We start from the raw sequence: 12,199 nt of genomic DNA on the forward strand, positions 1-12,199 counted from the left end.
AAAATAAAATTTAGGGGAGATGAGTCTACCATGTGTGCATACAGTGGCAATTTTAACCAAACGATGACATAACGTGAGCATTAAATGTATTGGTCATTGCCCCACACTACTTTCTCCTCCCTTCGTCTAGCAACACTGCGCTCTCCAGTTCTACCTCCAACTATTTTGTTTCCATTTTTTCTTTACCTTCAGACTGCTTACTGACCTCTCTTCATTTCATTCATTCTTTATTCATCATCTATTCATTTAATACAGATATCATCTACTGTGAGCCAAACACTACATTTGGTTTGGGGGTGAGAATAGTGAAAAAATAGCCATGATTCCTGACAGCTTGGAGTTAAATATAACATACTGCATTGTTTAATCTTTGGTCTTATTCTCATCTAATTCCACCCTCTTATATGTACAGTCCCACACACTCCCATGATTTCACTGACCCCCTATTCATATCTCCCATGTGGTCTTTCCTATGAAATTTCAAACTTCATTTTCCACTTGTCAACTATTTTTCTCCTAAATACCTTGTAGATGCCCCAGTCTGAACACATCCCAAAACCACACACAGCATGTTAACAATACTCTCCACACAAAATTCTTCTCCTTCAAAGACCTCTATTTTGGTTAGAACCACAACCCAGCCAAATAACATAAGATAGAAAACTTGAAATCATTCTGTTTATTCTTTATTTTTCCTATGTAACTGCTCTGCAGTCCTGTAGATGACAGCTCCAGAATGACTCTGAAATTAGCACCATATTCATCACTGGCCCTGGCTTCCTTGCTTCTGATCTCTCACTAGCTCTAATTCTTACCCTTTTTTCTTCATACAGATACTAATATAAACAATTCTGCCATTCCCTGTGTAAAACCTTTCTATGCCATCATGTTGGTTAGGAAGATTCAAACATTTCAGCATGCACTTAAGAGCATGCAAAATCTGGGGCTGACAGAACTTCATTCACTTCATTTCCAACTACTTCCTTCTCTTCCCCAGCCACAACCACATCCCTTGCACTGTTATACCTTCATCCTCATTCTGCTGGGAGAAGTTATTCATCTTGCAAAAACAGAGAAATCTTCTTCAATCCCATCCCTAGATAGGGTGAAACTTACTCCCTCTAGCTACCTATTTCTCACTCATAGCCTGTATTAGACAGTAATGAGATTTTATGAGAAGAGCAATGGGGTTTCAAGTTAGATATACTTAGAGTTAGTTCAGACCATAGCCTCACAATTCAATGACTGGGTGACTTAAGCAAGTTGTTTAACCCCTCAGAGCATTAGTTTCTCAGACAAAGAAAGTGATAAAAATATACCATGTAGAGTTGTGAAAATAAAACAGTATGTGTGAAGTGCTTAGCAAAAGCTTAACAGTTTTAAAACATAAAGTTGTATTATACTTTGTGTATGTGTATGAAACCCCAACATATGAATCTTAGATGTCATACTTATCTCTGTGTCCACAGCACACACACACAATGGGTGCTTAGTAAGATTTTTAATAAATAAATAAAAGCTATAAATTGATTTACAGTGCTAAGATAATCTAACTGAAATTACTCGATAAGTATTTTTCTAAGGAACATACATCCTGTTTTCACATTTTTAGGATAACTCCTTAAAAAGTGTATTAATAGATTTTAGCTTCATGTAAGAAAGTTAAGTACATAACTGTTTCCCTAACTTTGTTTCAGTTTGCTTCCTCTTCTATATTCCTTCATTTAGCCACAATGCTATAGATATTCCAAATTCTACCCATAACCAAATAAATTCTGTGTGCTACAATCCTAATGAGATTGACCCATGTTTATTTACCTGGATTTGATAGAACATGTAGGAAATATTACAGTGTCCTTTTAAAGAGCATCATTTCTAGTAGATCTTAGTTCAAATAAAACAAAAGTCAGCTCTCTAGTTCCTAGAACAAAGAAAAAAACTGCAAACAACTCTCTACTCACAATGTCACACAAAAGTAGCCCCTGTCAAAATCAAAATATTGTGCTGTGATTAACTTTGACTTCTAAAACAGTCTCAATAAGTTTATGTTTGTCTGTTTTTTTGTTCATTTATTCCACATGGCAAGAATGACATCATCCATCCACTCATTCACTATCTGTTGAGTAACTTCATATATTAAGAACTTCATAATTGTATTATATTCGTGCACAACACAGTTTGTACTTTCCACAATGTCGAAAGTTAAATTTAGCTTTTTCTTTTTTTTTAATCCTCATCAGAGAACATGCTTACTGATTTTGGAGAGAGGAGAAGGGAGGGAGAGAGACATCAATGTGAGAGAGAAACAGGGCTTCTCATATGTACCCTGACTGGAGACCAAACCTACAACCTAGACCTGTGCCCTGAGTGGGAATTGAATCTGAGATCTTTTGGTTTATGGAATGATGCTCTAACCAATTGAGTCACACTGGCCATGGCTAAAGTTAAATTTAGCTTTTATTATAATTCTATCATTTAAATTATTTCATTTTCTCTCTTTTTTAATTGTTTTATTTAATCATTGTTCAGGTGATTTTCCCTCTTTATGTAAATAAAATAATTTAAACCCACAGATGTAAGGAATGTTGACCCTCTCTTGTGTCTTCACAGATGGTCGACACCTTCATAATCTATGACTTGAGTGCTCTCATATGGTGCTGTGAAATGTGAGCCAGCATGTGTGTTTACATTAACATTACCTTCTGGAAAGTAGAAACTCCAGCCTGCAGAAAAAGTCACTAATAATATCATTTACTAATTGGCCCCCTCAGGTACAAGACTATTTGTGAATACCTGTGTTTAGTCAACATATATATTTTAAGCTCTTTTCCAGGTACAGTGTGTGAGGACTTGAGGACACAATATTGAGCAAAACATAAGAGACTCTACCCTCATGGAGTTTATGGAGAAACATCCATCAAATCTTCACATTCAGAAAGACATAAAGCCATTAGTGTAGCAAGTGCCACAGTATCAAGGGATATGGCACCATGGAAGTGTTTAAGAAGCCTGAGTGTTTAAGCAGGAAATCTGACTAGTTTCAGAGGACAGTGAGAGGTTTCTCCATGGAAGCATTGATTGATTAGAATTATGAATGTAGAATAACTAAGCTGGGCTAATTTTAGGAAAGAGAGGCAGAATCTCCAGTGACAAGCAATAGCCTGCCCAAGAACTCCATAAAATACTCCTGTTGGTTTTGGATAGATAGTTTAAGCTGTGAGTTGTGATTTATATCTACCTTTACTAAATATAATTAGTAACATTCAGAAAATGCTGATATGATACAGGCTGGGTGTGTTCAGTGAAGAAATAGTTCTTGTTGTAAAGGGACCCTATGTGATTTATATTTTGAAGGAAATAATGGCAAATAGTGGAAGAGACATTGGCTTTGATATCACATGGACCTGGGTTTGAATTTTGGCTTACACAATTACTCGCTGAGTGACCTTGGGGGTGTTGTTAACCTTCTCTGAGTTCTACTCAACACATTTTTTAAATTTTCATTTATTCATTTTTAGAGAGAGAAAAAGGGAGAGAGAGAAACATGAATGTGTTGTTGCTTCTCATGTGCCCCCTACTGGGGACCTGGCCTGATGTTATTTATTAGAGATTAAAAATGACATACTGTATAAATATCATTGTAACACCACAAATTTTAACCCTATAAGTATGAGTAAATAATAACCCTACCAAAATTTTTATTTGGGGCCTTCAAAATTAATTAGAAAGTTTTTAATTCAACACTAGAACATAAATATTTTTTTTCATTTTTCATATGAACTATGACTTGACTTCTTTTTTCTTCTGCTAAGAATCCTGACTTTACTTCTTTACACTCATGTTTATGTTGTCTTTACATTTCTTAAGTTATATTGATTATGCTATTACAGGTGTAATTTTCCCCTTTTGCCACCTTCCATGCAGCAGCCCCACTCCCTCAGGCAATCCACCTACTATTTTTCATGTCCACAGGCCATGTATATAAGTTCTTTGCCTGATCCATTTCCTATACTGTATTTTGCATCCCATGGCTATTCTGTAACTACCTATTTGTACTTCTCAATTTCCACACCTCTTCACCTGTTACCTGCCACCACCACCCTTCCTATCAGGCAACCATCAAAATGCTCTCTGTATTCATAATTCTGTCTTTGTTCTTCTTGTTTGCTTAGTTTGTTTTTTAGATTCAATTGTTGGTAGATATATTTATTGCCATTTTATTGTTCATAGTTTTGATTTTCTTTTTCTTAAATAAGTCCCTTTAACATTTTATGCAATAATCATTAGGTGATGGTGAACTCCTTTAGTTTTTTCTTGTCTAGGAAGCTGTTTATCTGCCCTTCAATTCTAAATGATATCTCTGCTGGGTAGAGCAATGTTGGCTGTGGGTCCCTCTTTTTCATGACTTTAAATATCTCTTGCCAGTCTCCTCTAGCTTGCAAAGTTTCTTTTGATAAATCAGTTGACAGTTTTATGGGGGCTCCTTTGTAGGTAACTAACTGCTTTTCTTTTGCTGCTTTTAAGATTCTCTCTTTATCTTTAACTTTGGCATTTTAATTATGATGTATCTTGGAGTGGGCCTCTTTGCATCCATCTGGTTTGAAACTCTCTGGGCTTCCTGGACTTGTATGTCTATTTCTTTCACCAAATTAGGGGATTTTTCCTTTAATTATTTTTTCAACTAGATTTCCAATTTTTTGCTTTTTTCTTTCTCCATCTGGTGCCCCTATGAGGTGAATTTGGGTTCCTTGAAATTGTCTCAGAGTCTGCTTATACTATCTTTGTTTTTTGCATCCTTTTCTCTTCTTGTTGTTCTGATTGGTTGTTTTTTTGTTGTTGTTGTTATGTTCTAAATCATTGAATTGATTCTTGGCCTTACTGATTCTACTGTTTTTTCCCTGTAAATTGTTCTGCATTTCGATTAGCATACACTTCACTTTGGACTGGATCTTTCTTATGCTGTAGAGGTCCTCACTAAATCCTTTAGACATTCTTGTAACCAGTGTTTCAAATTCTGCATCTGATAAATTGGTTATCTATATCTGTTTTAGTTCTTTATCTAGAATTTTGGTCTGTTCTCTTATTTGGGCCATGTTTCTTGGTCTCCTCATTTGGGCAGCTACCCTGTGTTTATTTCTAAGTATTAGGAAGAGCTGTTATGACTCCCTGTCTTAAGAGCATGCCCTAATATAGTGGATGCTGTGGGGTCCAGTGGTACGGCCTCCTATATCACCCAAGCTGGGACTCACGGTGTGCCCTTCATGTGGGCTGAGTACACCCTCCCCTTGTAGTTGAGCCTTTATTGCTATAGGCATGCCAGTGGGAGAGATTTACCTAGGCCAGTCAGCTGCAAGGACTGGCTGTGACCTCTGACCGCCAGCCTCTGCCCTCTGTGGAGGATCATTTGTTCAGGGGTAGGGTGGTGGTTCTCCAACATGGTCTGTAGCTGTCCACTGGGTGTGCAGGCTCTGGAATTTCCTGTGTGGTGTAGGCCAAGGTCATCCCCCACCTGTGCTTTGCCTGGGACCACCCATTCTGATCTATAAAGCAATCTGAGATGGCTGCTACATGTGCTGGGCTTAAAAGTCCTAAGGGGAAGCTATGCTGTGAATCTAGGCTGCCTGCTGCTACTGCCAGGCCTGGGGCCACTTAGAAACAGGTACAGGTGCTGGAGGCTCACTGAGACTGGCTTTTGCTTCTTTGAGAGGATTTAGAAAGTGGTGAAACATGAGCCAAGATCAGCCATTCACACAAAAAGTAGCTTGGGTGGGCCCATAACTGGGTGGAATGGAGTCTCTGGAAATCTATAGGGTGGGGAAAATTGTCTGTCTGGACAAAAGCTGTCCTCCAGCTCTCGCCTGATGCCAGACAACTCAGTTCCTCCCTTTAGGCCACTGATGCATTTAAAGATGCTACCCTAGTGCTGGAGCTCAGAGGGAGTGAGTCTGAATAAGTGAGCCCATGTGTGTGTTCTTTAATAGGAATTGCTTGGGATTCCAGAAGTTTCTTCCACTTACTCAATCCCTGCTGAAGTTTACCGCCAGATGTTATGGGGACTTATCTTCCTGGCACTGGAATGCTGGGTTTGGGAACCTGGTGTTGGGCTGGGACTCATTGCTCCCAAGATATCCCTCCCAAATTTTTATCCACTGCATGTGGCTGTGGGACCAGCCTGTTTCATACCTCCACCCCTCCTACCAGTCTAGATGGATGTGGTTTCTTTCATTCTATAGTTGTCAAACTTCCATTCAGCTTGATTTCTCACAGTTCTAAGTGATGGTTGTTCTGTAGTTCAGTGGTAATTTTGATGTAGTTGTACAATGTGGCAAACTGTGTTCACCTATGTGGCCATCATAACCAAAACCCCAACAAATTCTTCATACTGTAGGATATAAGACTCAGTGCCTAAAAAAGTGGTGTAAGCAGTAAAATCTCAGACATGTCTCTTAGCAATATTTTTTCTTATATATCTCTTCAGGCAAGGGACACAAAAGACAAAAATGAATAAATAAGGCTGTGTCAAACTAACAAGATTTTGCCCAGCAAAGGAAACCATCAACAAAATGAAAAAAACAACCCACTGAATGAGAGAACATATTTGCCAATGATACTTCTGAAAAGGAATTAATAGTCAAAATTCATGAAGAATTCAATCAACTCAATACCAAGAAAACAAACAATCCACTTAAAAGACGGGCAAAGGACCTGAGTAGACACTTCTCCAAAGATGGCCAATAGACATATGAGAAGATGCTCATATGTCTATGAGCATCAGAGAAATGCAAATTAAAACCACAATGAGATATCACCTCACACCTCTCAGTACTGCTATGATCAATAAATCCACAAATGACAAGCGTTGGTGAGGATGTTGAGGAAAGGGGGCCTAGTGCACTTTGTTAAGAATATAGACTGGTACAACCACTCCGGAAAACACTATGGATTTTCTTCAAAAATTAAAAATGTAACTGCCTTATGTCCCAGAGATTCTACTTTTAGGAGTAAATTGAAAAAACCTAAAACTTTGATTCAAAAGAATATATGCATTGCTAAGTTCATAACAGCCCTATTGATAATAGCTGAAATTTGGAAGCAGCCCAAGTGCCCATCAGTAGATGTGTGGATAAAAAAAATTATAGAGATTCACACAAGGGAATACTACTCAGACATAAAAAAGAAGGAAATCTTGCCTTCCACAATGGTATGTATGGACCTAGATGGTATTATGTCAAGTGCAAAAAGGCAGAGAAGGACAAATGCCATATGATTTCATTTACATGTGTAGTCTAATGAACAAAAGAAACAAACAAAATAGAAAGAGGCTCACAGATACAGAAAACAGACTGACAGATGTTGAGGAATGGTGGTAAAATAGGTGAAGAGATTAAGGGAAAAAAAAAACCTCATAGATGCAGACATCAGTATTGTGATTACCAGAGGAGGGAGGGGGACAGGTAGAAGAGGATAAAGGGAGAATACATGGTGATGGAAGGAAGCTTTACTTTGAGTAGTGAACAAACAATATAATATATAGATGATATATTATAGAATTGTACACTTGAAACCTATTTAATTAACCAATGTAACTCCAATAAATTCAATAAAAATTTATTTTAAAATAAAAATAATAAAAAATCTGTCATCCAATTGAAAGAGAAATTTATATTGGAGGCTCTTGTAAAAGAAATAATGGAATATGACATTATATTAATTATTAGACAAATGTGGGAAATTTTTATAGGTGACCATCCAATACCACCCTGTAAGAAAGGCCTTCTGGCTTATTTCACTTAGAATAATATTCTCAGGTCACTCAGAGAAAGACAAATACCATATGATTTCACTCATATGTGAAATCTAATGAACAGACTGAACTAATGAGCAAAATAGAGACAGACTCATAGATGGAGAGCAGGATGACAGCTAAGGGCAAGGGGAGGTTAGGGGGTGGAAAGGATTGAACAAAATAGAAAAAGGACTCAAGGACATGGACAACGCTGTGGTGATTCTGGGGGACAGGGGGTATATGGGGACTAAAATGTAGTGGAAAATACATAAATTAAAGAATGACAATTTTTTGTACATCTAGTAAACACACATAATCTGTCTGCCATACCCATGTCTGCTCTCTAATGGAACTTGACCTACAGTGCACATAGAGAAACTGAAGGACACTGTACCGTTGGTCTTCACCTCTCTGTGACCAGATTGGTCTGAGTTCTCTTACTGCTATGAAAAAGGAAAGAAAAACTAGGAGTATCCCCTTTCAATCATCATTTGACAAGTTATTGTTGCCTTCTGAACTAGTAGGACAGGTACCTAGCATCTAGCAAAATAATGGCAGCTGCTCTCCTGGACACGAACTTTAATCACTCACTGAATTGGAGAACCAAGACATTGCCGGGTACTGGTGTGGAATGTTCCCAGGAAACCAAGGAGAGTGTGCTATAGGTCTTTCGTTATTTTGAAAGAAACAGTGAGCCAACCACCTGGGCCAGTATTATCAGGCATGGAGATGCTACTGAAGTGAGGGGCATCATTCAGAAGACAGTGGACAGTCACAAAGTAAAGCACATGGCCTGCTACAGTTTTTAGCTCAATCACCTGTGGTCAGAGGAGGTCCACTGGCTACACTTAGACATGGGTATCTCCAGCCTGAGGGAAAAGTATGAATGAGCTCACACACCCACTGAAGGAGTGGAAATATGAATTGGAAATTCATTATTTGACAAAAGAATTTCTAAACCAGTCTACCGAAGAGTAGTGAACTTCAAATTTCCTCTATCAATAACTGAAGAATCATTAAATATTAGTGGTGGTTGACCAAATGGTCCAGGACATTGCTTTGCAATTGGGTGCTGGTGGGGAGGGAAGTATAAGTGAGATAGATGGTAATGGGAAAAAAATACAGTAGAAAATAAAAGAAGAAGTTGGGTTGCAGCAATCATACTGGGAGATGCAGGGCAATATACTAGAAAAGAGGTCTAATTATAAAGTATTAGAAAAACATATTGGTTTGAAGCAATTTTTTCCTAGAAGTTTACTGGATTCTGTCAAGGCCCAAACTAAGAAAACTGTTCTAATAAACATTTAGAGAGTTTGCCACCCGTAGTAGAGAAGAAAGTATTCTGAAATTCTTTGCAGTCCTTTGCCCAGTGCAGATTTGATAAGGAATGCTTCAAGTGTGCTCTTGGTTCAAGCTTGATTATTTCAGTAGAGCTGGCCTTCAGCCCCAAGGAAGACATTTGTTACCTAATGGACAAGGGCTGCAATCCCACACATCTGGCCAACTTTAGTCAAGTGCAGAGTATTCTGCAGTCTAATGGTGAAGACAAGGGCAGAAAAAAAAATGCTGCCCTAAAAATGGCAAGTGCACCTGAGCCTCTGACAATGACAGTACCATCCCTAACCATTGCCACGAATATGGCTGACTTGATAGAGGGATATTGCCAGCTGGTGAATAGAGTCACACAGTCTTTTACCATGAGACCCCAGAAAGAAAGCAAATGGGCTTTGCCATCAATACCAAAGCTGGCCAACAGCCAAAATCAAGGTGTTCAGACACGCATAGTCTCTGTGTCAGAAACAGATGGCTCTGCTGGGACCACACACAGAGAAGATACATCATGCCCTCAAACCAGGGCCTATGAGATTCAAAGAGAAAAACTAGAGGTTGGATGATGTATCGGAAAAGGCCAATTTGGAGATGTACATCAGGGCATTTACATGAGCCCAGAGAATCCAGCTTTGGTGGTCACAATTAAAACATGTAAAAACTGCACTTTGGACAGCATGAAACAGATTCCTTCAAGAAGCCTTAACAGTATGTCAGTTTGCCCCACCCCTCATATCGTGAAGCCGATTGGCATCATCACCAAGAACCCCATCTGTATCATCATGGAGCTGTGCCTGCTCTGAGAGCTGAAGTCATTTCTGCAAGTCTGGAAGTATAGGTTGGATCTAGCATCTTTGATCCTGTATGCCTACCAGTTTAGTATAACTCCTGGGTACCCGGAGAGCAAAAGATTTGTGCACAGGAACATTGCTGCTCAGAATGTTCTGGGATCCTTAAATGATTGCACAGAATTAGAAGACATTTGGATTATCCCAATATTGGAAGGCAGTACTTACTAAACCCTCTAAAGGAAAATTGCCTATTAAAAGGATGGCTCTGGAATTAATTAATTTTTGATGTTTTACATCAACTAGTGATATGAGGATATTGGTGTATGTACCTGGGAGATACTGATGCATGGTGTGAAGCCTTTTTAAGGAGTGAAGAACAGTGGTGATATGTGTTGAATTGGGGATGGGGAAATGTTGCCAATGCCTCCAAATTTCTCTCCTACCCTTTAGAGCCTTGTGATGAAATGCTGAGCCTATGACCCAGCAGGCAGCCTAGGTTCACTGAGCTCAAAGTTCAACTCAGCACAATCCTGGAGGAGGAGAAGGTTCAGCATGAAGATCTGATGAATACAAAGTTCAGAAAACAGGTCTAGAAAACTTGGGACTCTGGAGGGTCTGATGAAGCACTACCCAAGCCCGGAAGACCTGGTATTCTTAGTCCCAGGTGTAGTAAAGGATTTTATTCCAGCCCACAGCACATGGTACAGACCAATTATTACCAGGTCTCTGGCTACCCTGGTTCATATGGGATCACAGCTATGACTGGCAGCATCTACCCAAGGCAGGCATCTCTTTGGGGCCAAGTAGATTTGTAGAATCACAGACCACAGAAAAAATCAATATGGCAGCCCAATGTGAAGGCCTTTGCAGTGCTGGGCCAATCTACCAGCAGAAGGAGATGGAAGAAGACCAGCTCTGGCTGGAGAAAAAGAGGAGAAATTTCTGAAACCTGATGTGTAGCTCTCTTGAGGCAGCATGGACCGGGAAGACAGGAGTCCCTGGAGCCCAACTGGAAATCAACACATTTATTGGCATGTGGGAAAATCAGATCCTGCAGCTCTGCCAAATAGGCCATGGCACCTTGGAGCACCCAGCCAACTAGGCAGGCTCGCAGACTCAGCAGCCCAGGGAACAGTTACAAGGATGTCAGGCCTCAGCCCCAGGAAATCAATACCCATGCCCACTGCCAACCTGGACCGTGCAAATGACAGAGTCCATGACGAGCCTAGTGAATACCCTTATGGAGATATCTAGTAAGATCCAGCCAGCCCTGCCAGATGGGTATGTCCCCATGGTGAAGGAAGTCAACTTGGCCCTGCAGACATTGTTGGCCACTATGGATGGGACTATCCCCACCCTGCCAGCCAGTACTCACTGAGCGCTCATCAATGAGATGAAGCTGGCCCAGAGTATGTCTTGACCAGCCTCCATCAGAACAAAAGCAGATGCTGACTGCCACCCATTCTCTGGCTGTGGATGCCAAAAACTCACTGGATGTTATTGACCATGCGAGACTGGTAATGCTGGGGCAGGGGAGACCAAGGAGCCCACACTGAGCCCTGTATGCCCCCCTCCAGCATTTCTCCGAGTCCCACCAGCAGCCAGGGACTCCTGTCCTTTTCACCAGCACTGACAATGCCACCACTTTGGACTGAAAGCTAGTTGGAAATCTCTCAGACTAGTTTAACCACATTTTGATTTGGGTTCATTTTTTTTTTTGAATCATGGTGTTGAGAAAAGTCTGGCATTTAAAAGATGGCATTTTTCTGAGAATGAAAGAAGCTTTCAGGGATCATGATTAAGGGATTGTAGGATATGTCTTCACAGAAATGGCCGGAACTTGCTGGAAAGCAGAGAGGATGAGAGGAGGTCAGAGGGCTGGCCTCTTGTCCACCACAGAATGGTGTCCAGACCGGAATCTTTGTAGTTGTTAGAACACTCTTCAGTTGCAATATGCTAATGCTGCTTTACAAAGAAAGAATATAAAAGTTTTGTATTTAAAGACTTGAGTCATTTCAGAAAAAGACTACAATATTTTCGTCTTTCGCTATCATGGTTCTGTGAAGCATTTGGTTGGAAACTAGCTGTAGAACACTGGAAAAGCTAAAAACCTCTCTTTTTTCACCAGAATAATGTGACTTTTTTATAGCAATGTTTTTTTGGAAGCAGAAATGCTTTGTACCAGAGCGCCTCCAAACTGTATTGAGAAGAGGTTGTGGAACCATGTCCATTTTCAGTTTTATGTAATTTATAAAGAACAATTAAAGCCATGTTGACTGTTATTCAGCTGCTG

The 12,199-nt window shown here is 39.8% G+C and overlaps 1 pseudogene; it reads left to right on the forward strand.

Moving 5' to 3' along the window:
- Positions 1–8,337: 8,337 nt before the first annotated feature.
- On the forward strand, positions 8,338–11,462 carry LOC119046319 (focal adhesion kinase 1-like; annotated as a pseudogene).
- The last annotated feature ends 737 nt before the right edge of the window (positions 11,463–12,199 follow it).

This window comes from Artibeus jamaicensis, unplaced genomic scaffold (genome assembly GCF_021234435.1).
Source record: "Artibeus jamaicensis isolate MK-2021 breed Jamaican fruit bat unplaced genomic scaffold, CSHL_Jam_final contig_426, whole genome shotgun sequence".
NCBI classification, from domain to species: Eukaryota; Metazoa; Chordata; class Mammalia; order Chiroptera; family Phyllostomidae; genus Artibeus; species Artibeus jamaicensis.